The sequence below is a fragment of the Monodelphis domestica genome, chromosome 2 (assembly GCF_027887165.1).
Source record: "Monodelphis domestica isolate mMonDom1 chromosome 2, mMonDom1.pri, whole genome shotgun sequence".
NCBI classification, from domain to species: Eukaryota; Metazoa; Chordata; class Mammalia; order Didelphimorphia; family Didelphidae; genus Monodelphis; species Monodelphis domestica.
This window is the reverse complement of record NC_077228.1, coordinates 437,146,969-437,174,884: the sequence shown is the minus strand read 5'-3', so window position 1 is coordinate 437,174,884 and position 27,916 is coordinate 437,146,969. Positions and strand designations below refer to the sequence as shown.

General features: G+C 35.1%; 1 long non-coding RNA gene across 3 annotated transcripts in view; it reads right to left on the bottom strand.

The window, feature by feature from the left end:
• LOC103094966 (uncharacterized) overlaps positions 1-27,916 on the bottom strand; it is a 101,543-nt gene that overhangs the window by 10,746 nt on the left and 62,881 nt on the right. For 2 of the 3 annotated variants that reach the window (XR_463104.2, XR_001627211.2), the window contains 3 exons: positions 21,440-21,545; positions 5,954-6,100; positions 2,470-2,659 (listed from right to left, as the gene is read on the bottom strand). This is a non-coding gene — a long non-coding RNA (uncharacterized LOC103094966). Of the gene's footprint in view, positions 1-2,469; positions 2,660-5,953; positions 6,101-21,439; positions 21,546-27,916 lie in introns of those variants that run through there. The other variant, XR_001627212.2, reaches the window with a different exon arrangement.

The following is a 27,916-nucleotide window of genomic DNA, read 5'->3' as shown; positions in this document are numbered from 1 at the left end:
ATTAAAACCTCATGCTCACCTGGACTAAAGCAGTGCTCATTGTGCACCTGGATGCTAGAACAATGCTGATGTGATTGTCTATTTATCTTATGAAATGTGGGATTCAGGGATTGCCACAAATTCTGTACTTTTGAGTCATAATAGAACTATAAAAGCAGGTGATCTTAACCCTTTTTGTGTCTTGGATCCCTCTGTCAGTCTGGTGAAGCCTGTGGACTCAGAATAATGCTTTTAAGTGCATAAATTAAGATGGAGAGGATTATAAAGGAAACCAATTATATGGTAATGGTTATCTTCCCCCCTCCCCAGGTTAATCCCAAAGGAATAAAAGCAACCCAGTAGCAGTGAAGCAGGCAGGTGAACAAGTCATTGGTTTTCATGATATTTGCTGAATGCCTACAAGATGAGAGAGGTCCTGAAGTACTTGGGACCCTGTTATTTACAGTATTCCACAGCAGATGGGTCTTTTTCCCACATGGGAGAGTGAGATTAAGAATATATGAAAACAATACTTTCTTTTGGAGCAGCTGCAATTTAGGAGCTGCCAGAATTGGGGGTTGAGGGGTAGCCACAAAAGACAATAATTTATCACAAGACCCAGGAAGATAGGCATCAAGAGATCTTTTTTCATGATCTTGGGTATATGTACTGTGTGTGTGAAAGGATTTGAGGAATACTTCTGTGCTCACATATTTGTTGAAGAGAATGGAAAAGAAATCGGGCACTGGATGAAAGAAATAATCCTGAAAGGGAAGAGATTCTGAGGATTGGTGAGCATTGCAGTTAGGGAGGCTCTGCTCATGGAATCTGAGTTGGAACCTTCTGAAGAAGCAAAAGTCCATAGTTCAGGGGATATTAAGTCAGACACATGGACACTGACAAATGAAAAGAACCCTACTATCACCCTCAGGAAGGAAGAAGCCCATGGTAAGAGCTGGAAACTCCCCACTGAGAGGTACAGAGGCAGCAATGTGTAGACCTGACATAGCTAACCAGGAGGTGTGCTGTTTTCTTTGGAGCATGCATCTAAGATCTGACAGAGTCAATCGATAGAAATCCTAAAAAATTTAAGGGGCAGTACATACGGGAGAACCACTGAGCCTGTTTTAGAATTCACACAGAGAGCTTGTTGGATTAAATAAACATAACAAGTTTTTGATGAGCAATCAGAGGGAGAACTAATAGCTTTTATAGCCCCATGTATTGATTTTAAACACAGTTGCCTTCATTATGGTGAAAAGAGAGGCAAAATGTAAAATTATGTATTTGGTAATATGTAAGAATCTCATTCCTTTCCATTGTGCATCACTGAGTGATTGTGTGTATATTCCCCGGTGATCTCACCTCTATGCATCCCTGAGCAAAACCTGGCCCAGAAGGGGCAATGTCTGCCTGGGAAGAATAGATTTGCATGAAGGATTTGGAGTGAAATTAATGCTCATGTTTACTTCTGGCCCCTTGGTTTACCTTGAATCTTGAACTGAATGGACTATGTTGACATCTGAATTTATAAGAGCTGCATCTACAAAAATCTATCCTTCCTCTGAAGGAAAACAGCATGGATTCTCTTTTGTCCAGTTGTTCTATAGCAAGAATATGGCTATGATTGATTTCACTGGTGGTGTTTCTCTAGTGCCCTCCACATTGCACAAGACACAGGTGCTTTACAAATGCTCTTTGGAGAGGCTGTTGATGAGGAGAGCTAACTGGGATCAGATCTCTATTTTTGCAGAAGAAACATTTTGATAATATAGCATTTTGGGGTGGTGGTGGGCTATTTTCCTCATTGAAGAAGTTGATGTGAAAGATAGTTTGGTTTGATCTCTCTATTGCTCAGGTACACAAAGATGTCAGTCAGTTACTCTACCTGAAGCTAATTAAAAGCATGATTAAAAACTCCACACCTGTATTACATGGAACTTAGGTATATTTATTCATTTAACTCAGTTATTACTGTGGCCTTTTACTGGACAATTAAATGGATTGAATCTCCATCATCTGCCCCTCAGATTCTTAAGGAGAACTTTATGTGACTTCCTTGAATGTATTCTTTTCTTCTTAAGTATTTAAGGACTGTGATACAAGTCTTTTAAAAGCAATGGAAAACAAACTTGAGGTTATTTTTAAAGTCACAGAACTTCTCTATTAAGGATTAGAGTAAATATTAACAATGTACTAAAGAAAGTGCATGAGCAATAACATACAAATTTAGAATAAGAATTTCAAAAATTTCTAGATATTTTGGAAACAACCTTAAATATTTCTCACTGTTTCCTATATAAATGGCACTGACTTTATTTAGGGCCAAACTTAATGATTTCTTGAATCTAGACTTTCAGAGCTTTTCTGGAAGAGACAACATGGATACAGAATTTCTTTTTCTTTTGTCATAGATCTCCTCAGCAGTCTGATGAAGGTTATGAACTTTTCAGAAGAATAGTTTAATATGTATAAAACAAAATACTAGAATTGAAAGGGGAGTCAAATTTATTGACATCATTATATTAAAAAACACAACAGGTTTGTGGACTTCTGTTAAGATCTCCTAGCATAGTGGAATGCATGATAAATTTGGAGGTCAGAAGAAATCTGGATTTGAATTCTGTCTCTGACACTTGTGTGACCAGAGATCATTTTGCTCCTGGTTCAGTTTCTTAATCTGAAAAATGGAGAAAATAATACTTGTCATAGCTTATTTATATGGAATTAGGTGAAGCATGTTGTATACTTTAAAACATCATTAAAATCATATAAAGATTACCTATTTTATTACCTCCATCATTCTTCTCACTCTGACATGGTCCTGGCCGTGTTTGCCTGTTGGCTGTTTGTGCTATTTGTGGGTCTGTAGCATCAGAAGCAAATGTGAAGCTGGATGACCCATGTAGTGTGAAAATCCCGTTAATTAGTTAACTCTAGTGCAAAACATTCTTTCAGAGCCATTGGATTTCAGCCTCTGGGAACTTTAGTGAGAAGGGATTCCAAGTAGTTTCAACTCTGAGAGGTTTAGAATGTATTAGGGCATTTCTTTTTCTGGGCCTATACCTTCATCTTGAGAAGTTAGGGGCTTATCTTAACACCCTACCTAACATGATTATTTCAGGTTGTCTTCTCCTTTTACCTAGACAATGGAAGCATTTTAATTTTTTCTCCCTGCGAGTTGACCTGAAAGGACTCAGTAAACTTTGGGGCTTTCTAATTTCTTTTGATTTTTGTCTCTACCAAGACAATCTGGGAACTTCATGATGTGACACCACCTCCTGTATTATCTCCAATTAATTTTTATTCTTTGTTTCCATGGCCCCTTACCAAATATAATTTTATTGAATTATGATCTGAAAATGATGTATTTACTATTTCTCCATTTCTGCATTTAAATAAAAATTTTGTGTCTTAATATATAGTTAATTTCTATAATGATACTATCCACCACTGAAAAGTACATATATTTCTTTTTATTCCTATTCGATTCTCTTTATCAATCAATTCTAGATTACCTAAGATTTTATTCATCTCTTTAACTTCCTTCTTATCTATCATCTATCTATCTATCTATCTATCTATCTATCTATCTATCTATCTATTTTTGTTAGATTTATCTAGATCTGATAAGAGAATGTTGAGGTCCTCCACTGTTATAGTTTCGTGATCCATTTCTATCTCTAATTCTTTTAACTTTTCTTTAAAAATATTGGATGCCATAATGTTTGCTATATATAGGGTTAATACTGTGAATACTTCATTATCTGAGGTACCTTTTAACATAATGCAGATTCCCTGTTTGTCTCTTTTAATTAGATCTATTTTAGCTTTAACTTTAACTGAGATCATTATTACTACCCTTGCTTTCTTTTGTCATCTGAAGCATAATATATTCTACTCTTTCCCCTTATATTTATTGTATATCTCTCCTTTTTAAATGTCTTGCTTATAAACAACATGTTGTTGAGTTTGGGGTTTTGATTCATGCTAGACATCACCTCTTGCACTTTCCCCAACCCCCTACTGCAACTATACAAAACATAACATATTAAAGAGAAAAAAGGGAGATTTTTTTTTTTGTTCAAAGAAGCCAAATATAATTCCTAACAGTTGTTGTTCAGACCTTTCAATCACATCTGACTCTTTATGGCCCCATTTAGAGTTTTCTTGGCAAAGATTCTGGAATGATTTTCCATTTCCATTTCCAGTTAATTTTACAGTTGACAAACTAGGGTAAATAGGGTTAATAAGTGACTTTAACAGGGTCACATAGATATTAAATATCTGAGATCAGATCTGAACTCAGGTCTAACCTGACTCCTGACATAACTCTACCTAATGTGCCATTTAGCTGACCCTATAATTCCCAACAGAATTCATGTAAAGTACTAATACCTGACCATGGAAAGTATTTCTTCTAAGACTGGAACTCTTACATTTAGGTCCTGAGAAGGGCTGCTCCCAAGTGGGCATCTTTCACAGAAGTAATTTGAAATCTGAGGAAAGCAGTGTTCCCGCTTCATGTTATAGTTAACTGTACAATTCCTTGCCTTTAATTTGTGACTTCTCATAAAATGTTTTCCCTGTTACCATTTCTTCTCATGCTTCCTCATCCAACTTATGCCATGTTATACTGCCTACATCCTAAAATTGAATTTTAGAAATCGGAGCCATCTAGCTTCAAAAGGGGAAGATTATTTTCAGAAGGTCTATCCACTAGTTTTATGATGGAAATGGGGAAAGAATAATTCTGAACTTCTTTGCCTTGCCTGTAAATATTTGTCTTCCCTGTATCTGGTTCAGAATATGCTAGGAAATAAACATGAGCAGCTGGGTGGTATAATGGATAGACCTGGAAATAGGAAGACATCTTCTTGAGTTCAAATTTTGCTTTATGCTCTTATTAGCTGTGTGCCTCTGAGCAAGTCATTTAGCTTCGTTTACCTAAGTTTCTCCTCTACTAAATAAGTTGGGGAAGGAAATGACAAGCTACTCAAGTGACTTTGCCAAGAAAACACCAAATGAGGTTATACATTGTCGAAGTTAGAAAACTGAGAGATTTATAGCATGGAAGCCAGGTAAAATGTTATTACAGCAGTGTATGGAAGAGATGGATCTGAAAGAGAAAGGTAGTAGCATGGAAAGAAGTGGATGCAATAATGGATAATGTGAAAATACTACAAAGCAGAATCAACAGGATTTGGCAGCTATTTGGAAGGAAATCTGAGTAACAAAAAGAACAAAATCAAAGATGAATTGGAAATTTTTAAACTCAGATAGTTAAAAAAATAACAGTGACATCAAAAGAAATGGGGGAATATTTAACATTTGTTGGAATCTTAACTATAAATTCATTAATTATATAACTAAAATACATATACACACACTTTAAAACTCCTCTCTATTAAGTATTATTATTATGATGATCCTTTATTATCCTTATTAAATTTGGAGAAAATGGCTATGTGAACATGTGGAAATGAGGTGATATTGATATTTTTTCAAGCAATGTGAAGTAGAGGTTTTTCACTTAGAGGAAAGACAGTTCCCCAATGAGATGAGACACTTCTTGCACATTTGTGCCATAAGAGTGGTACATTGCTTTCTCTGTCCCTGTTTCAGCCTTATCCCTGAATTGCTGATCATCAAGATTGGGCTCCTTAGTATTTATCTACTTGTTAATTGGATGGCTAACTCTGGATAATGGATAATTCTAATTTTCTATATTTAGAAAGTGTATAAATATCTAAATTAGATTTAGGCAATGCAAGCGGCAGTATTTGATTTGCAGAGGACATAATTAGGTTGCTCCTTTACCTTCGCAGTCACAACCAGTTTTTAACTCATTAATCTGTAAAGGGTTTTGATACACCTTTGAACTGAATAAACCATGAAACCATAACACAGTAGTATCCTATTTTGTTACACTTTTGGAGTACTACATTTCACTGGTAACATTGGCTTGTCTAACCTCATTCAACAGCACTCATGATCAGCAGAAGGTGTGAACCAATGACTTCAATTCTTGAAAATATCCTACAGATGGGGGAGTAGGTTGATCTTTTCCAGACAGAGCAGAGGTTTCCAGTGTCACTTGCCTCAATGCTTCTCTGTATCTCTAGATAAAAGAATACATTGTAAAACCACAGAAGTGTGTGTATACTTAATAACAATCAGACTTCTATTCATCACTTCTCTGTATCAAGCTTCCACTAATATTAGAATGTTTACTGAAGGATAAACTGGAAATGAAGAAAATATAAGTTAAGTTCTGAGAAAGTAAACGTGGGCCTACAATTTTTATCTTTGAATTGCGGTTCTCTCCTGCCTTTTCATTTTCAAGACATGGCCTTACCTCTTATAGACCTGGACATAAAGTCCTATTATGAACAACAAGGTTTGCAATGTAGTCATATTCTCTGTAATGCCTGGGGAAGTATATATTACTAATATAAAAATTAGACCCTTTGTTCAAAGGCTTCACGTTACTGTAATAGGTTCAGGATTTTTTTTTCAGTAACATATTATGCAGATAGTGACCCAAATCTCCACCAACACATCATTACCTAGTATTAGATTATAAAAGTCTTGGATTCAATAGTAAATCATTTTAGATGTCAAACAACATAACAAGAGGGAATCTTTCTTTGTCTTCATGCACAAATAGGTACAATTTCCTCACAGATTCTGTTTTGATCCAAGTTTTGTAGTTTTCCCACTGGTTTTTGTCAAATAGTGAGTTCTTTCCCCAAGAGGGTTTATCTATCACTTGGGGGAAAGATCAATAAGTTGTGGTATATAATTGTAATGAAATACTTTTGTGCCATAAGGAATGATGAACAGGATGAGTTCAGAAAAAACTTGGAAAGACTTATATGAACTGATACAAAGCAAAGTGAGCAGAACAAAAAGAAGAATGCATATAGTAACAAAAAATGTTATATGATTATCAACTGTGAAGGACTAAGCCATTATCAGCAAAATAAATGTCTAAGATAACCATAAGGGACTCATGATAAAAAAAAATAAATGCTATCCACAGACAAAAAAAGAACTGTTGTAACCTGAGTGCAGATCAAATCATACTATCTTCTACTATATTTTCTTCATGAGATTCCTATTTTATGTATGATATATCTTCTGTCATAACATGAGCAATATTGAAATATGCATCATATGAAAGTATGTATATAACCTATATCAGACTATTCACTGCCTTTGGAAGGTGGGGATGGTAGGGCAGGAGAAAATCTGAATTTTAAAATGTTAAAAACAGTTGTCAAAAAGTACTTCTACATGTTACTGAAAGATAAAATAAAATAATAGCAGTGATAAAGATGATGGTGGTGTATATTTATATAGTGCTTTAAGGTTTGCCAGACTCACTCAGACCAAAAGCACAGGAGCCCTCTTCCACTCTGATTGGCATGGAACCTTTGACCTATTCTGTTTCTTTAAAAATACTTTATTTGTTTCCATTATCAAAAATCCTCCTTTTGACCTTCCTATCTGAAACCTCTACTCCCAATTTAGAGTACAAGAAAAACAAAACACATTCCAAATATGTATAGTCAGAGCAAATTTCCACATTGGCTATGTCCAAAAAGTATTTGTCTGAGTACTTTACATGTGTTTCAGGGGATGGACAGTATGCTTCATCATTATCTATCTTGAATTGTGGTTAACTATTATGCAAAGAGGCACCTTCTTAGATTCCCATTTACCACTTCAAAAAAGATATTTTTGTACATTTTTGGAGTTTGTTTTGCTTAGGATTAATCTGTTCCTTGGTTTATCCTCCTTTTAAATTTCCCTTCCCACCATGTTCCCCTTTCCCTCCTACTTCCCTAATGAATGAAAGAAATTTCTGTGTGTGTGTGTGTGTGTGTGTGTGTATGTGTGTGTGTGTGTTTGTGTGTGTGTATTCTTCCTTATTTTTGACCAATTCAGATTAAAGTGAAATTCAAGTAACAGAAGCTCCCAACCTTTCGCCTTTTTTGTATAGATGTCTACTTATGTACCCTGTTTATGTGAGAAATTTTTTACCTAAACTTCCTGTTCTTTGCTCCTCTCCTCACAGTGTATTACATTTCTTCTTTCTTTCCATTTTCTTAAGCTCAACAAACCACAACTGAACTACTCCCAGGCCTTGTTCAATTGAACTCTCTCTCTAAACATTGATGATAGGGATCAGAGAGAACACATGTATCATGCCTATATTTGAATGTAAGCAGTTATCTTTGCTTAGTCCTTTATCATTGTTCATTTATGCTCAACTTTGTTTCTCTTCATTCCTGTGTTTGAATTTCAGAGTTTCTCTGTAGCTTTGGTTTTTCATCAGGAATGCTTGAAAGTCCTCTATTTCATTAAAGTTCCATTTCCCTCTGTAATATTATACTCAATGTTTCTGGGTAAATTATTTTCAGCCATTAAGCCCATATCCTTTGGCCTTTTGAATGTCTCATTCCATGTTTTCTATAGTGGTGGCTGCTACATTTTGTGTGATTCTTATTGTGACTTCTTGGTATTTAAATTTTTTACATTTGGCAGAATACTGTGACTTTTTTTTTTACCTAGAAACTCCATATTTTCACTGATATTAGTAGGGGTTTAAAATTTGAAATTTCTTTTAGGAAGTGAGGACTGGATTCTTTCTATTTCCACTTTGTCCTCTGATTCAAAGAGATGTTTTTGAAATATAATGTCTAGGCTCTTTTGGGGGCCATGGTATTTAAAGTGTCAGATGAAATATTAAAAATACTTTGTTTTAATCATCCAACAACTTCTTTCTCATCTTTCTTCCTCAATTTCTGCCTACACCCTATTGCCAACTAAGAATACAAGAAAAGCATTACAAATATATATAGCCAATTGAAGAAAAATTCACCTTGGTCATGTCCAGAATATATTTCATAAATTATTTTTCTTAAATTTCTTGAGATCCTTACATTTTTTCTTCTTAATTTGTTTGCAAAGTAAACTATTTTTGTAATGAGATACTTTGAATTTCCTTCTATTTATTCAGCCTTTCAATTTTAATATTTCTTGTTGTCTCAGGAAGTCATTTGTTTTTATTTGGTAAATTTTAATTTTCAGGGAGTTCATTGCTTTGGAAAAGTTTTTATACTTTTTAAGCCAACTTGTTAATTTTTCAATTCTTTCTTCCATAGTTCTCATTGCTTTTCCTTTTTTACCCCTCATGAGCTCTCATTTAACTTATTCAAAAAAATTTTAAACTAAAAAACAAAACAACAGTTCTTCTTTCATTTCTCCAAGGAATTCTAGTTGAGTTTAAGAACAAGTCTGTTTTTACTCTGAGGCCTTGTGTGTAGATGTTTTGGAGCCATTCTACTATTTATGTGCCCAGATTCCCTGCTATCCTAATAACTCATATTTTTTGTTTGTTCATTTTTTTCTGACTTCCTAACTATGGACTTGCCATGATGGCTGGGCTTTAGTCATGTCAGGCCTGATCCCATTGCTGTTTTATTGGGGGTATTGATTATTGTCTTATTTAAAGATATCACAAACCTTTCAGTGCTCCTAAAGTGATCTGTTCCATGGCAAAGTGTGAATGTTACCTCCACTCCCACCCCTGATCTGAGCTCTGGAAGTTTCTTATGTGTATTTGGGTCTGGGGAAAGATATATTGCTGCAGGACTCAGTCCCCTTCAATCAGCTGGAAATTATTGGTTCATAGTAACAAAATTGTTAGCTCTTCTTTGTTCTTTGATCCCTCTACTGATGCAGAAAATGAGACTATGCTTTAAGCTTGGTTTCTGAGTCACATCATTGCTGTTGTTGCATTCTGAATTTCCTATACACAGACCAAGGGCTCCTTACTCTGGGGTATCACTCCTCTGTGGAAATCTTCTTCCCTCCACACCTTAGGTCTAATGGTCTTGAAACTGGTTACTGGATGACAAAGCTGTTTTTTGGCACTAGTTCCTATTTCAGCTTTCTGGTATAAGTCTAGGACAGTGTTGGCAAACTTTTTAGAGATTGGGTGCCCAAACTGCACCTCCAAGCTGCCTGTAAGCTTTCTATTATTCCATTATTCCACCCCATTATTCCAGAGAGCAGAGGGAGCAAGTGCTTGCATTGGTACTCTAGACTAAGGGGTGGGACATGCAGAAAAAGTGTCCTCAGGCATAGTGGAGAGGGGGAATGGAGCAGTCCCCTTCTTGCCTCTATGGCACAGGTGCCACATCTTTGCTACCTCAGGTCTAGGGTCCCCTTTTGCTCTGATTCACTGCCTCTCCCTGAGAATTACAGTGCCTCAAGTGTGGTTTTCTTCTGTTCTGAATCACAGTGTCTTCATTCCACCCTGCCAGTCTCCAAACAAATGACTTGCATTTTCTAGACTGTTCCATCAGGATTCTATCTGGTACATTTTCTAGATTTCTTTAGAGGAGTTTTGCAGATGAGAGCTTAGTTGCACTTATTCCTAATACTCAGCCATCTTGGCTCTACCAATTTGTCCCATTTTCAATCTGGGCCATTTGGCTTCTCTTAAGGCAACCTGATATTGCCACCCTACTCACACACTCCTCACTTGAAGCTCATTATATTAATGCTTGATTTTACTGATCAAGCTTAGACCACTTTAATTCAAAACTCAAAATTCAAAATTCAAATGCTCAAGAGATTCAGTCATCCCAGAGGCAAGGATTATAAGCATGTTCTGTGACTCTTGATTAAATGCTTGCTTTTTAAAACTCAAACATGTTAGACAATGCCCTATCTAATTCCTTGACTGATGACACCACTACTGTATAAATATATCTTCTTTAGAAATATAGAGAAAAGAATTTCTCCTTGCTAGAGTCTAGGTACCCAAGCATCTAGGGAAGTTGGATTCTGAGGACATTTCTCTTAAGTCATTGCTATGACATTTCAAATATAATAATCAGTATATTGAGGGCATATATATTGATTTAGAAAAATCTGAATTCTATAAAGTCATTCATTTAAAATTATTTGTAGAAACCTTTCAAGCTTGGTTCTTTTAAAAAATTTGACCATCTTTCCCATCTACTCCACTCCCATCATTAAGCAAAAATTTATACAATCAGTTGATAAATAATTATATTTTTTCCAGCCAGTGCACACTGTTACACAAAAGAGTGACACACAAATCACTCTATGCTATGTTTATAGCATCATGTTAGCTTCTGTGGGAGATTAAAAAAAAGACATAAAACATTGTCCAGCCCTCAAGGAGTTTAAAGTCTACTTGACTAGAAAAGACACACATATGAAAAGATAATTCTAGAAAACAACATTATTCTAGTGATTAAATTTTTCTCTCTGAACAGATGGATTTGTTTAAAGAGGAAAATATTATCTCTGTAATTTTTGAATAATCTTAAAATTACCTTAGGTGGCAAGAAAGATGAGAAAAAGAAAGTTTACCTTATAATGATTCATAATACACTTTATTATTAGAATATTCATAATGTACAATCCTATTTAAAATATTGAATTCAGTTTTTAAAGTATAATTCAAAATATAGGTATACACTCAATTCAAACTACTATTTCCAAACTGTTGAAAGTTAGAAGAAATTGGGGATGAGTAAGAATTCAAATGAAACATTGTGTAACAAGGGCAAGGGAAGGAGAATCAGTGTCTAAACATATCTTCCTCCTAACTTAAGGGTTGCTTTTAGTCTCAATAGCAAAACACCAGGCAGTATGCCTTTGGCCAAATTTATCATCTTTTCAAGTCTCTAATTTCCTTTTCTAGAACTTCTTGTGTACAGGATTTGCTCTTTTGTGTATCAGCTCATACTGGCTGGAAAAAAGTGTAATTGCTTACAATTATGTAGTTTATAGATTTTTGACCAGTGGTGGGAGTTGGTAGAATAAGGATGGCAGAGATGCCAGAAATTTATTTATTTATTTATTTTGATGGTAGAGGTTTTAAAAGAATTGAGGTTGAAATAGTTTTGCAAATAATCATAAATGATTGACTATCAAATATTGGCTTTCTAAAGTTAAATTAGTTCAATTTAATAAGTGTATTCTTTGTCAAGCATTGCATTAGGCACTTGGAATATGAAGAAGAAAACAAAAAGAGCTTCTGCATCCAAGACTTAAATTCCACAAACTGCAGGAACACAGATAGGTAAATTAGAACACATACCAAATAAGTACAAAGTAATTTCCTGAAGGGGTATGTATGGATGAAAAGCACTTATAGCAAGAGGAGAAAGAACCCCCCAACCCCCAGGAAATAGTACTAGACTAAAGTCTTGAATGGAACTAAGGATTTTAAGAGGAAGAAATGAGGAGGGAGATGATTCTTGATACGTTTAAAGACAGGAGATAGATTACCATATACAGAGACCTGAAGTTAGGATACTTTTATTGGAAGAGAGCATATATTTTATTGTTATGAATACCTTGCCTTTATGAGAACCAATAATTACCAACTGTTACCATCACCTCTATGATGTCCATATACTTCCATAAACATTCCATAGAGGATTAACTTTTTCTAACACTCTAGAACCTTTCCTTTTGATCTTTTAATATTTTGTAGATATTGGTATAACCCAGCCCATCTTTGATCCTTGGTTCTCATGCCATGCCTGATTCATCATCTTTTCAAGCCTCTTATTTCCTTTTCTAGAACTTCTTGTGTACAGGCTGTTGGCAATATCCTGTAGTCCAATGGCACTCACTATGTGCTTTCCATTCATGTTGGAGTCATTTGCAATTTTGATTCTTTTGAGATCACAATATTCTGTGATTTATAGCCATATATAGTGATATGTAGCCATATCACTATGAGAGTATTAAAAAAAAACAGACTTCTGTGTTAGAAGGTTGCTTGAGATCATTGAGAAGACCATGTGGTTTCCTGTATAATTTCTAATATCTCTAAGAAAGTTCTAAAACCTCTATTGCTATAATCCTATGAAATACACTCCTCTTATAAAATTTTGTGCATCTTTGTCCACATGCAGTACTGCCCAGGGTATTTTTTTGTTTTGGTGGGGAAGAAGAAGAGGTTTACATCTATGATTTCATTAGAATAGGAAAAATCACAGTGAGAAAATTTCCTTTAACAATGCAGATTTAAAGTCTCGCTTTAATTTATAGAGTTGCTTGAAGTATTTTTAGGATAAAGGAAATTTCTTAAAGTGGTACCACCAGTATGTGTCAGAGGAGAGGTCTTCAACCCTGGTCTTCTTGAACCTAATGCTGGCTTTCCATCAACTAAATGACCCCTACTACTCAGGATATCTAAATGGACAGACTGATTTCAGAGGCTAACCTTTCAATCACATATCTCAATATCTAGATAATTTACATTCTCCATCCATTTATTTCTTCTGGTAGGCTAGTCTTTTTATAACAGCTACTGGTCTCATTGACAAAGTCCTATAGGGTTCCAAAATTTGATGTAACCAAATACATTACAAAACAGAGCCTTGGGAGATCCTTGGCATCAATAGAGAATCCTTCATAGGTTTTGATGTTACAGTGGACATCTTTGATGATGATGATGGCAAACATTTTTGTCAGGCATGATTTCCTGTTCTTTGTTTCACTTCATGCTATACCCAAAGTATCATCAAATAAAGTTATTGATGTGGTTGCAATTATGATGGATATAATTCATATATGTATGAATATATATTATATAACATTTATATAATATATATTCACATATAATTCATATAATCTTAATGTGTATGTTGGAGAATCTCTGTGGTTGAAAAGCATTTAAAGCTATTTTTGACACCACAGAGTAAAATGCATTTTTACCACCAAGTAATAATATACAGCAAGATCATCTATTTTCTCTACCTTGATATTTCTATGTATTCAGTGATAACAAAGATCTACAAAGCAGGATTATACATGCTATTGTGTACTCTAACTTCACTATTACTATCAAGGGTACCACCATGACTTTAGTCATCTGGGCTTGCAACCTCCATACTATCCTCTATTCCTAGCTTGTATTCACCCCACATATCCAATAAGTTATCAAATTTTGTCATTTTAATCTTCGTAATGCTTCTCATTTACATGCTTCTCTTTTCCACAGCCCCCACCCTTATACAAGCCTACATTACCTCTTACAGCATTATTGCAATACTTTTCTAATTAGTCTAGCTGCCTTACGTCTCTTTCCCCTCCCATTCACCCTCCCTTCAGTGCCAGAGTGAAAATTTTCCTAAAGAAAAGGTCTGCCCATGCGAATCTCCTTCCACCAATATACTCCAGCAACTCCCCTTTATCCCTAGGATAAAATATAAAATGCTTTATCATTTAGAGGCCTTCACAGTGTGGCCTCTTTTTCCTTTTCTAATCCTGTGATGCTTTACTGTCTTTCACAAACTCTCTCATGAGTTACAAGGATCTGCTTGCTGTTTCTCACACTGACTTGTTATTGAATGTTCTGCCTTCTTTCCTCTGTCTTTAGATTCTTTCAGACTTCACCTCAAACCCCACCTGTGGGAGGCCTTCTCAGACTCCTCTGCTTCTAGTCTTTGCCTTCTAAAATTCTTTTATGCTATATATAGTGCATAGTTATTCTATTTTCTGTCCTCATTTGAATGTGAGCTCCTTGAGGTCAGTGAAAATATTTTTGCCTTTCTTTGGATCTCCAGAGTTTAGCCCAATGCCTGCCACATATTAAGAGTTTAATATAAAGTTTTTTGACTGTTGATGATTGATTGATATAAGTAAATACACAGTAATTTCAAGAGGGGGAGAATGCTAATAAATTGGGGGGATGCTGTGAAGAGAGAAATGGGGAGTGTTAAAGGTGGTACTAGAGCTTTGGAGGAAATAGGGATTCTATGAGGGAGGGGAGGAGAGAATTAGCCTAGGGATGATTACCCCAAAGAAAGAACAAAAATAAACCATAGATTTTATGCCTCTGAGAAGAATTTTGGCTGGAGTGAGTAACAGGGTGAAATTAGTGTAGATGAATGGTCAACATGGTAGCTATTAACTCTAGACTATTTCCAATTCTTCACGATGCTACAATTTTGGTCATTCTCAGGCTTGGAATATCATTTTTTTCTTCCAAAAATATCCCAACCCCCACCTTCACTCATTACCATTCATTACCATTCCTGGAGGAGGAAAGGCCAGCCACAAGAAAAGAAAGAGAGTTGCTCTGAGAAATAAATGCTTCTATTTCAGTTATATCAGAAAGCAGGATGGTTATTTCTCACCAGACAGCCTGGGTCTATTTATTGTCAATGCAATCTGAAAAAAATATATAATTTCCAATCCATAGTTGATATAAATATATAAGAGATGAATCACAATCACATCTTTCTTTCCCCTCTCTCTTCATTCGGCTCTCTTTTTACAGTATCTGCATGTTAGTTCTAGGACGGGTGCCAGTTGTATCAATTAAACAGTAACTAATTCAAGTACATTTACAATCTGTGTTTGAAATGCCAGCCCCATACAGTAGTTACCAATTAAGCATGAGGCAGATTAATGGGATGCATTGTTCTCTTGGGTTAACTCCACCACATTGTCATTAAGCATGTAAACCCCAGTGAACCAAAGACTTCCATGTGAAGAGAAAGGAAAACACATGCTTACAAAATGAAGTTGGGTGTTGTATATCAAGCTTAATCATTTCAGAGTAGAAAAAAGATTCAACTTTTTTTTTTGGCAGGTAGGGGGAGGAGTCATTCTCTCAATATCTTTCTCAACACTGTGGCTTGCATATTTTGCATATATCTGATCAATGGAGAGCCAGAGATACAAACTGAGGAGAAAATAATAATTAAAAAACCTGATCAGACAGACAAATGGTCCCTCTAACTTTAGAGTTCTTAGAACAGATATCCCTTTAATGTGGTTCCAGTTCATTATTAGCTTGAGGAATTCTGAAGACCAAGCAAATTATCTACTAGGTGGGTGAGAGAGAGAGAGAGAGAGAGAGAGAGAGAGAGAGAGAGAGAGAGAGAGAGAGAGAGAGAGAGAGAGAGAGAGAGGTGTAGAGGGCCAGAATTTATATCCATTCAAAAATCAAAAAGGAAAGCAAATGGATTCTTTGTGGAGTGATTTCTGTTCCTAGCCTGATGATTTTTAGAATCAATTGTGATTGTTCTCTCTTCTCCACTATCCCTAAATTAATACAAATTTAATATCTAATTATTTTTCACAGATCAGGGCAAATGGAAATATTTCCATGGCATGAAAAGTAATGTATCCTTCCCTTCTATTATTTGTGAGCTTTTGTGTTAATTTCTCTTCTTTGACTTGTCTGACCTCAGTGTTTAGGAGTGGGCAGAAAGAGTTTAAAATAATACTTAGCTCCTTCCTGTGGAAAAGAAAAAAAAAGAGGTACATTCTGCCTTAACTTATATTCTATAGAATTATTTGGTGATTAAATCATGTGGTGAAATTAATGACTTGATAGAGCCAGAAGTAGCTCAGCATCCCTGCCATTTCCCCAAACATTAAGGGTCAGTTTAATTGCATGTACAATAGGGAAGGTTGAGCACACAGTTATTCCCTTGTGTGGAGTTTTACATCCTTACCCAGCAGCTTCCCGTCTTGAATTTTGCCTAAATGGCATATTTGGAGTTGGCCTAAATAGTGGAGTTAACCCAAGTCTCTCCTCGCTCCCTGTTTCTATTCAGAAAGTCCCTGGGTAGAGGCAGGGGGTGTCCATGGAGGAGGGCTGTTGTTTTTATAGTTGCCTCTTACTAATTTTAATCTCCACTGAGACTTCCCAATTTAGTTGTCATTCCTTATTTCAGTGTTTTAAAGAACTATTTTAATTCCCCAGGCAACCTAGAGTACATGACTTTCCTGCAAACGAGGCATTGAAAGGACCCCTCTCTTCTCCTTCTCCTCCTCCTTTTTCCCTGCCTCCCCCTCCTCATTCCCATTGGCTCATTGGTATAGGAACAGAAATGTTGGAATCAATATAAGAGTAAATAGCCACATGGTCTTTATTGTGAAGGCAGAGTTTCTACAGAAAATCCTTGTAATCAGAAAAGAGGGAAGATGAGATTAAACTGATTAAACTGAGAAAGTCAAAAAAGGACAACTTGAAAGATTAGCTCTAGGATGACTGAAAAAGTAATCCTCTGTGCATGCTAAGTAGAGCAGCCTCTTTCTGCTATCAGCCCCTTCATCTGGTGACCTTCTATTGCATTAGCACAGAGCTACTTGATCCAAGGTAAATACTGACAATTGAAAAAAAAAAAAACGGAATGCCAGTGATTACAACAGGTATCAACCTTATGGCAAGGATGCTTTGTAATCATTAAGGAACTCCATTGCTGGCCCCAGTGATAAAAATAGGGTGAGAAGAGAAAGTCATTCTGCCTAGTACATGCCTCATGTTTATTTTACAAAAATATCATGTGTTGCATTTGGGTGGAAGAAAGGAGGGGGCTAAGGAAATATTAAGGGGTGGGAGGTGATAATATAGACTTGAAGACTTAGTGTCAGGAAAATCTGAATTTCAATCAGCATGATCCTGGGGAAATCATGTGATCTCTCAGTTTCTTTACTATAAAATAGGTATGACAATTTCCCAAAGTGATTTTTGGTGACAGTTAATGGAGATAAGTGAAGTCTTTACAAATATTAAAATGATATTTGTGTCACATTATTATTAGTAGGTACTCAAATGAAGGAAATAAGGAAGAAAAGAAGGAAGAAAGGAAAGAAAGAACAATAGTTGGGGAGAAAGAGAAGGAAGGGAAAGGAGTAAAGAAGGAAAGGAAGAGGGAAAGGAAGAAGGAAAGAAAGAAACAAAGAAAGAAAAAAGAAAGAAACAAAGCAAAAGAAAAGGAAAGGTAGAGAAAAACAGAAAGAAAGATAGGAAGAAAGGAAGGAAGAAAGGATGGAAGGAAGGAAGGAAGGAAGGATGGAAGGAAGGAAGGAAGGAAGGAAGGAAGGAAGGAAGGAAGGAAGGAAGGAAGGAAGGAAGGAAGGAAGGAAGAAGGAAGAAGGAAGGAAGGAAGGAAGGAAGGAAGGAAGGAAGGAAGGAAGGAAGGAAAAAAGGAAAAGGGAGGGCATAAATGAGGAGGGAGGGAAGAAATGAGCAAGGAAAGAGTAAAAACTATTAAAATTCACAAATGCAGAATTGTTTCTGGAAGCAAGAGTCTTTGATGCTTTAAAAGGCTAGGCATCTTTTTCAATCCCCATAAATGAAAATGAAAATAAACTTAACAAATATGAGAATTGATATTAAACCTACAGCTCCTTATTTTTACAATGAAAAACTGTCTTCAAACCTCTCACAGAATGCTTTTACTGTTTCCTTCCAAATTTTTGCCCTGTCTGCCCTGTTTCTCCCCTCCTCCCTTCCATCCCTTACATAGAGGTTTTAAGTTCTTACACTGTTTTTTGAGATGCAGTTCTGAAACATGGAGTTCAAACTGGGCACATGCTTTTCTTTTAACACTGACCCTTAAATAGAAATTCCAAGCATTTTTGAACACTCCGTGGTAGAGATTGTGCTGAGCCAAGTTAGAATTAGCCTCACTTACTGACCTACAAATAGGCTTGGCCTGACCTGACTTGCTTCTCTCTCTCTTAGTGCTTTGGAAAAATTCATATTTCCCAATTTGTTGAATTGAATTTATTTATTTTTGAGTAGGCACAGAGAGCAAAAGCCAAAGTAAACTCCAAGCTGCCTTCTGAAATCACTCATACATATGGCCTGTCACCCTGAAAGCCAGACTTTTCTTTGTTGAAGTCACTTGAGAAGAAACTGCTTTAAATAGAATTTTTAAAAAGTTGTTTGTTTGGGTTTTTTTTTTTTTTGGCCCAGTCAGAGATACACAAGATTTCCTCCTTAGACAATAACACCAAAACAATTCAACAGACTAAAAAGGGGTTGGAGAAGTAGTTCTGAAAAAAACCTGAAGGTCAGAAAGACAGCATCTGTTCAGAATTCTGGAAGCCTCTTTCAGATTGATTTCAATCTCACTACTGCTCTTGGTGGTGAAGTGGTATAAAGGGAGCTATGGTATACAGCAGTGATTCCTATTTTAATTCCTCACACTTCTTTAAACAACAACCATAACAAAATTTGAACCTAGAGATAATTTAACATGCTAATCATAAAATTATTTACTGCTTAAGGCACTATTAAATAATTTTGGGGGTGAACCCCTTGGACCACTGTGGAGAATTCCTAAGGGATTTGTAAATTACTAAATAAGTATAAAAGAAGTCCTGTTTCTGGGGTAACGATCATTGCCTCTGATGTTAGAAGACCTGAATTTGAATCCTGCCTCTTCCATTTATTAGCCCTGTGACATGATCATGTTACTTAACTAAATTCAGTTCAACAGCATTTATCAAGTGTCTATTATGTGCCAGCTATGGGGCTAGATGCTGAGAATATGAAGACAAAAATGAAATAGCTCCTGCCTACATGGAGTTTTCATGCATTTGTCTGGGTGTGGGGTGGTGGGGAAGATAAGAAGAACATAGATGAGGAAATACAAAATAATTTTAAAAGTTTAGGAGAGTAAGAGCTCTAACAATTCAGGGAATCAGGAAAGACTTTTTTCAAATGGTGCTGTCAAGAGGAAGATGAATATCCCATGCATGGAGAAAGCCTTTGTTGAAGAATGGAAGTAAAGGATAGAATGCTATACATCAAGCATGAAACATGGCAGGTTGGCTAGAACTCACTTATTCATTCAATAAATAATAAATGCCTACTATGTGCTAGACACTGTACTAAGTGCAGAGGCTACACAAAGGAGGCAAATTTTTTGAGTGCACCCTACTCTCAAAGAGCTTACAATTTAATGGGGGTGTGTGTGGATATAACAGGCAACCAAATATATGCAAAGCAAGCTATATACTAGATGAATAGAAAATAATAGAGGGAAAGTGCTACAATTAAGAGGGATTAGGGAAAGCTTCATGTAGAAGGTCAGATTTTAGTTGAGGCTTAAGGAAGTCAAGGAGGTCAGTAGTTGGAGTAGAAGAGAGAACATTCTAGGCAGAGGGTATAACCAGAGAAAAAGCCCAGATCAGAGAGACTGCTCAAAGAAAATCCAAGAAGCTACTGTCACCAGATTGAAGAGTCCATGCTAGGGAGTAAGTTATAAGAAGATGGGTACAGCTAGAAGGTATGTGGATAGAGCATCAGGCTTGGAGTTAGGAAAACCTGAGTTCAAATATGGTCTCATACACTTATTAGCTTTGTGACCCTGTTCAGTGACAATTCACTCAACCCCATTTGCCTCAGTTTCCTAATTTTTAAATGAGGATTGTTGTGGTTGTGCTAACTGCCTGGGAGGGTTGCTGTATGGATCAAATCAAAGAAAGGATGTGAAGTACTCATGATCAGAGTGTTTTAAGTGACTGAATACAGAATGAATGAATGACATCCTTTTCAACAACAATGACAAATTTGGTTATAGTTTCAGAGCTAGAAGGGAAGGAAGAAGTATATCAAGTAAAACCTGCATAGATTAAGAGTGGATAGTGAGAAGATAGCCAAAATGTCAAATAAAGCATGGCTAGAACTTGATAGAAACAGTGCCACTGATTGTCTGAGCAGTCTATAGGAACATGGTACTCATATTTTTTTTTTACCTTTTTAAGTTTATTTATTTAATTAATTAACTTAGAATATTTTCCCATAGTCATATGAATCATGTTCTTTCCTTTCCCTCCTCCCACACCATTCCTGTAGCCAATGAACAATTCTCTTTGGGGTATAAACTCAGCAGTGGTATGACTGGATCAAAGGGCTTAGTTCCAAATTGCCTTCCAGAATGGTTGTATCAATTCACAACTCCACCAGCAGTACATTAATGCCCCAACTTTGCCACAATCCCTCCAACATTTATTGCTGTCCTTTGCAGTCATATTAGCCAATCTGCTAGGTGTGAGGTGGTATCTCAGAGTTGTTTTGATTTGTATCTCTCTGATTATAAGAGATTTAGAGCACTTTTTCATGTGCTTATTGATAGTTTTGATTTCTTTATCTTAACATTTTGTCCCTTTCCCATCTCTCAAGTGGGGAATGGCTTGATTTTTGGGTACTCACATTTCAAGATAGAGAATGAGCTCGAATCCTTTATACCTTTCCAGACTTCAACCAAATTTGAAAATGTCAAACTCTTCAATATAGAACTCACATTTCAAGAAAAGAAATGAGCTTGAATCATTCATACCTTTCCCAATCTCTACTAAATTTGAAAATCTCGTATTCTTGTGCTAACATAGATGGGTCGTTATCTCCCAACCTGTTGGAGAGAAACCCCATCCTGATGAGATCACAGAACCTTAGGATATATATTTTAATTACTGTATCACAAAGTAGATTCTAGGACCTAATGGAAGTTATTTAAGAATAAAGTACATTAATCTAATGTCATTTTCTCATATCTCAACCTTTTGATTTTTGCAACATTTGACAGTGTTGACCACCTTCTCTTTCTGGTTACTCCATCGTTTCTCTTTTTTCTCTTCTTACCTGTCTGACTGCTACTTTTCAGACTCTTTACTAAATATTCATCCACATCATGTCAGCTAATTGTGATAGGTCCTCTCATTTCTTTTCTCAGTTAAGCATTCATTATCTGGTACAGAAAGAAACAAAAGTATCCAGAAATATCAGTGCCATTGGGAGTAAAGCAGACCAAGCTTCTTCTGTCAATTCATTAATCTATGTGGTTATTATTGGTAGTAGTTGGTGCCTAAAATTTTTGGTGAACCCAAGAGATAAAAAGACATGTGAAGTCTATTGTAATATTAAAGCCTTGTGTTTGCTGTTTTAGATTTGAAGAAACAGTTTTTGTAATCAGATTGTTACCTGTGATTATATTAGACTGATACCAGGTGGTGATGGTTTTGGTTTTAAACACATTATTGGATAAAGTACATCTTTTTTTGGGTCAACCGTCTAATCATAACAAGCTGCTCACTGATTAATCTTATTTTTTACAAAAAATATAAATATTTGTTAGAAAAGATAAACAAAATTAGCAAACACTTTAAAAGAAATCTAATAGGGAAAGCTTATTTAGAAATAAAAAGTTGACTTTATCTTAGCTTTCTGAATAATCCTTAACTTTCAGTTTTGGTCAGAATACTATTTTTCTCATTTGCCTCAAATCATGTTTTGGTGCTAAATCCCTAATGGGACTATTATCCTTCTCAACGTATTTAGGCTAACTTGGTGTCAAAAGTCCTTATGTAGTTACTATCTATGCATAGGTCATCTTAGGGAATCATTACAAGGGTTACCACCATTAACAGCTTGATCATAGTCATTCTTATAATAAAATTATAGTTACTAGATTATTAGATTAGAAAACTACTGTAAAGATGGCATATCTTTGGGTCAGCATAATTTTGAAAAAATCTGTGGACAAGATAGAGAAATGTTTATGAGATGACAATATAATGAAGTATATATCTAAATGTTTAAATAGCAGTACCAAAAGAGTATTGATAACTAGAAAAAAAGGCAAACAGAAGGTAGTGCTTTAGTGTGTTAGACTCTAAACATTTTAATAAAAAATTTTTGAGCACATAGCTCAAATATATGTATACTGACTTGTAAATTTTGTCAATATACTACTATGGAAATATATTCTTCACAATGTAATACACATACCAAAAATGGAAAATTATAGGATAAAAACAAAGCAAATATTTAATATATTTAATTTATTATTAAAATATTTATCATATTTTAGTGAGAATAATGTGATTTACTTTATTATTTTAATGTATTTTATTGAACATTGATGGAACAATTCGAGGTTCTGATTTTAGGTTATTTATTTTGATATTTGGTTTTAAAGGCTGTCATAGCTGAAAAAAAATCTCACAAAAACACATCCAAAATTGAAGAAACACATTATTGGCTATGTTTCCTAAACCAGAGCAACTATTTTTTTTAACTCCATCCATTAATGATGCAAAGGATTTAGTTGAAATTTCTTTAGGGTTCAAATATGGTTTCAGGCACTTCCCAACTGTGTGACCCTGGGCAAATCACTTATCCTACCATTGCCTAGTCCTTACTGCTCTTCTGCTTTGGAATCAATCAATATACAGTATTGATTCTAAATCAGAAGGTAAGGGTTTTAAAAAAATCCAGAAATATCTTTAGTAAATTTCTATCTTTCCTGATGTCAGTGATGGGTGGGATATGGTCTTCTTCACTTGTTTTTAATATATCAGATATGTTTGGAGGAAGGGATGTCTACTTAAAATGAAGTTTGTAGATCTGAGAGTTTTGTGTGTTTTCACTTGAACCCTAAGCCTACTCCCAGAAGCAACCCTCCTCTCTTCTTTCTCCACTTGCTGGCTGCTGTTGCTTATTTTCACTGTTATGTCTTTTCATCTTAGGGTCTCCCTACCTTAGCCCCTATCGGGTCCAAGGTGAGCATCCTTTATTTTCCTGGGATGGAGCAGTGAACTCAATAGGCTGCAAAGAGATTACCTGCCATTAGCAATTGGAGCTTGATCCAAGGGCCATTATGAATGTACATTATTGGTCCTGTGGTTGAGTTAGGAATGTAGGACAAAAATCTGTGTGTGTGTGTGTGTGTGTGTGTGTGTGTGTGTGTGTGTGTGTGTGCTGGGAAAGGCTGAGTGCTATGACTACCTACATCCCTTTAAACTTGCTCACCTATCTCCTTAGCAAATTATCAATGGCCAGCAATATTTATCTACTCACATTGGGCATAAGCAGGAGTATCAGTTAAGACAGGGCAGAAAATGACTGCCTATTCAGCTGTCTAAGAAAGAAAATGCTACAGGTTGGAATATATACTACAGGATTCAATGGACATAGATAGTAGAGGTGAGTTATGGAGAGAAACAGAGGCAGGATACCTTCAACCATAGTGAAAAGCTGTGTTATTCTCAGTTTTATATAGTATGCACATATCCATGTATTTATGCATTTATGTATCTCTAAATTGATATATGTATTTTGTCCACAGGCCCCTGCCATGCACTGTCCTCATTTTAAAGAACACTGTTGTTGTAGCTAATAACAGCACCCTGTCCTTGGTTCTTTTTTCTTCAACATTTTAATCAATGACTTAAAGGAAGGCATAAATGGCAGGCTTATCAAATTTTCAGCTGACATAAAGTGAAGAGGGATGGACTACAATGATGGTTCAAATCTAATAAAACAAAATTTCCTGTGTACTTCAGTCTTTCTGGAATATTATGGATCCATGGTATCAATTATAGCTGCAGAAAAACAGGTGGTATGAAGGACATAAATAGCTAGCTTGTTCCATTAGGTGGAAAAGAGGTTTTTCTGAAAGCTTCTACTGTAAAATTGAACTTCTTAGCTTTTGTAGCTAAAAGGAAATGATAGAGCAGCTGTTCTGTATTTGAAGAAACCTTTGAATAGGCCCAATATAATATACTCATCAATAAATTTAAAAAGTATAATTGTAATCCTTGGCTCATTACCAACGTTTTGAATTCATAAGTACTTCTCAATAAGTATTTAAATATTTCTCTCTAGTATTTCTCTTGTTTTAGTATCTCTCCAAGATTTTCCCTAGAAACATCAGCATTTAGTTCATATTTAGGTCTTTACAAAAGGAAAGAGGTTGTTGGTTTTCATATATATATTCAGGGTGACAAAACATTGCGCATAGAATAGATTTTATTTTATATGACAGAAAATGAATAGTATTCACATCCAAGTTCATAAATTTTCAAATCAATTTCCTTTCCTATATGGTGGACCTTCACTTTTCCAATGTTGTAGTAATTCTGTTATATAGGGCCTATATTTATTACCTTAAAATAGTAATCATTTAAAGTAGTAACTTTGAAGGGGTAGAGTCACAGCTTGAAGGCTCAGTAGATTGAGTTAGACCTAGAGACAGTAGGTTCTGGGGTCAAGTGTGGCCTCAGACACTTCCTAGTTCTATGATCCTGGGCAAGTCACTTAACCTCCATTGCTTAGGTCTTACCACTCTCCTGCCTTCGAACCAATACACAGTATTGATTCTAAGATGGAAGGTAAGGGTTCAAAATAAGAAATAAAGTAGTAGTTTGTATAGCATCACCCAAGCAAAAGGAAAGAACTTGAGTTTGATAGAAAACTTTTTAACACTTTTAACATAATACAATTATTCCTTTTTCTTAACACTCCATTTATCAGTTCCATACTCCTTGAGTCTACATGAACAGAATAGACATAATACTATTCTGGGGTTGGAACTTCTACTAATACAGGAAAAAAAAAGTTGAAGCACAAGAGAATTGATAACCTCCCCTAAACTTGCATAATTCACATTACTCACAATACAAAAAAGGGCAAGAACTAGGTTTGCTTTTCCCTTTTGTGGTTCTATATCCCAACATGTGATGTAGATAAAAGATATAGATTTGTTATTAAACAATGGGGACATATATCCCATCTAGGGTTTTCATTCCTTGTCATGGAGACACAAAAATAAGGAAGGATTTTTCTTGGGACTCATCTTGGAAAATCTAATTCATAAAGAAATGAAAAAGAACCCATATATATATTTTAGGGGTACTATATGGTGTTTTATTCATTTGTTAACTCCCAGCATACTAGCATAATGCTCTGTGCATAGTGGGTAGGCTTAATGATTTTTAGTAGAATTTAATGTCAACAATCAGTTCTGTTCACATGTGACTGTTAGATTTAGGAGATTAGTGTCAAGTAGATTATGAAAGATATTTTTTTTTATGTCCAGGTTGGGCCTATTGTTATTACTATATTTGTTTGTGACATCCTGACTTAACTAATAAGAATCATCCAGTTAATGAATGTATGGCAGAAAATAAATGACCTATTGAAAATGGAGAATTAATGAATATCTAGATAAATAGATGAATGAATGAATGAATGAAAAAAGCATATATTTAGAGTTCACTACATGACACGTACTGGGTTTAGTATTGAATATAGAAATGGGAAAATACAGTTATTCCCTTTTCTTAATGAGTCATATTGTAATTGGGGGAAACCATACATAGTAGAAAATTCCCTAGTAGAAAAGAAGAAAAAAATCCTATAATCCTATAAAGCCCAAAGGTTTCCAAGTTAAGTCAGTAAGTAAGATGATAGTGCCAAGCAAGGCAGATGGTAAGTTTTGGAGCAACTTAGGAAGAAGGAGTAGGGCAGATGTTAAGGTCTCACTGAAAGGAACAGAGTTAGGGACTTCCATATACCCAAGCCCTGTGAATAGTGTAATTGCTCAGATGAGTTCTGAGTAGATCCATGTGGTAGAAGAGTGTAAAGCAGGAACTAAGTGGGCATGAAGTGGGCACACCTCTAATGCACATCTAGCCATCCCAGATAGATTCTGAGGTAGCTTTTGAGATTAGAGTGGGAAACGCAAGTAAGGGAGTTCACCGTCAACCAACAAAATTTAAAAAATAGATTGAAGCTAAGGAAAAATGCAAAGTGGAATACCTAAGAAGAAAATTAACTTGTGAATGTATGATTAAGGGCTTGTATTGCAGGAAAGAGTCTAGAAGAGTTAGGGAATCTGGGTTCTAGTCCTATCTCAGCCATGGGCTGGCAGTATGACTTTGGACAAGTTACTTGCTTTCTTTATCCGTAAAATAATGGCCTTAGACAAGTCCATTGCTTCCAGGTCTGAAACTAAAACTCTATGAATAATGAAATAATGGAAAGAACTTTGAATCTGGAGTCACAGGATATGAGTTTGAGTCTCAGTTATATGATTTACTTCCTTTGTGATCCTTAATTTAAAATCTTTCAGCTTCCATTTCCTTATTTGTAAAATGTAAAAATTTTAGGTGATTTTTCATGTTTCTTCCATCACTAACTATAATCTCATCATTTACATAGTGGGCAAGATTTGAACATAGTGGGGAAATGCATAATACTGAAAAAAATTTACTTGAAAAAATATTGTAGTTCTTAGAAGCTATGATTCTTAGTAGGGTTTGGAACAATGTTTCATATGAATTTTATAAGAATTATTTTTTCTTCAGAAACTATCCATAACAATTGGATAGTTATCTATTGGGGACTAGTTGTTTGTCTCAATATTTATGTCAATTCATTATATATCAAACTTTCATGAGAGATATTTGATGTAATTAGAATAACATCTTTTCATATTCTAACTGAATTTTGTTCTGGAAAAGGATACAATTTTTCTTGTCATTACTTATTTTATTACTCATGACATTTCTTTTTCATTTTGAATTTTCTTTCTAGTCCTAGTTGTGAAAGATGCTTCCTTCTACTAGTATTCTCTTTAATCTTTTCAGAGGTTACCATGATATGTGGTATAAAATTCTGCTATAAACATCAGTTCTTCAGAATAATGTTTCTTTTTAAAAATTCCATGATCAGGTAATTGATTCACAATTTTTATTTTGTTAATATATATTTTAAAGATGAATTTTTTCCCATAGGGACTATTTTAATTCTATATAAAACATTTTGGTAGCTACTTAATTTAATTATTATCTTTTATGTATTTGTTACTTCTATAATTCATTCTTTGTTTCACTGATTATTCATGTTTTTATTCTCCATTTGTGTCTATGTCATCTGCTTCAGTTTCCTGTTTTATTTTTTTATTGTTGCCTATTAGATGGTAAAAAAAACATTAAAAATTTCACTTTTTATACTTATGATTATTCTCTGCCATAGTAGTATATTTTATAATTATATTCTATATAAGATGAATATATTTATGTCATGCCTATATCTAATCTATCTCTGAATTATCTAATGTGTCTATCTATCTATCTATCTATCTATCTATCTATCTATCTTTATATTTTTTAACATCTCCTTGCAGCAGTTGCTACAGGCTTCAAATATAACTTTCCAACAGTTTGTTCACTGGTTTCATTTTTTTTAAGTATTCTGTTAGGTTTATCCTTCTCTGAGAGAGTAGCATTGAAGTTTCCTACAATTATTATTTTATCTTTGTCTTTTTGCAGCTTA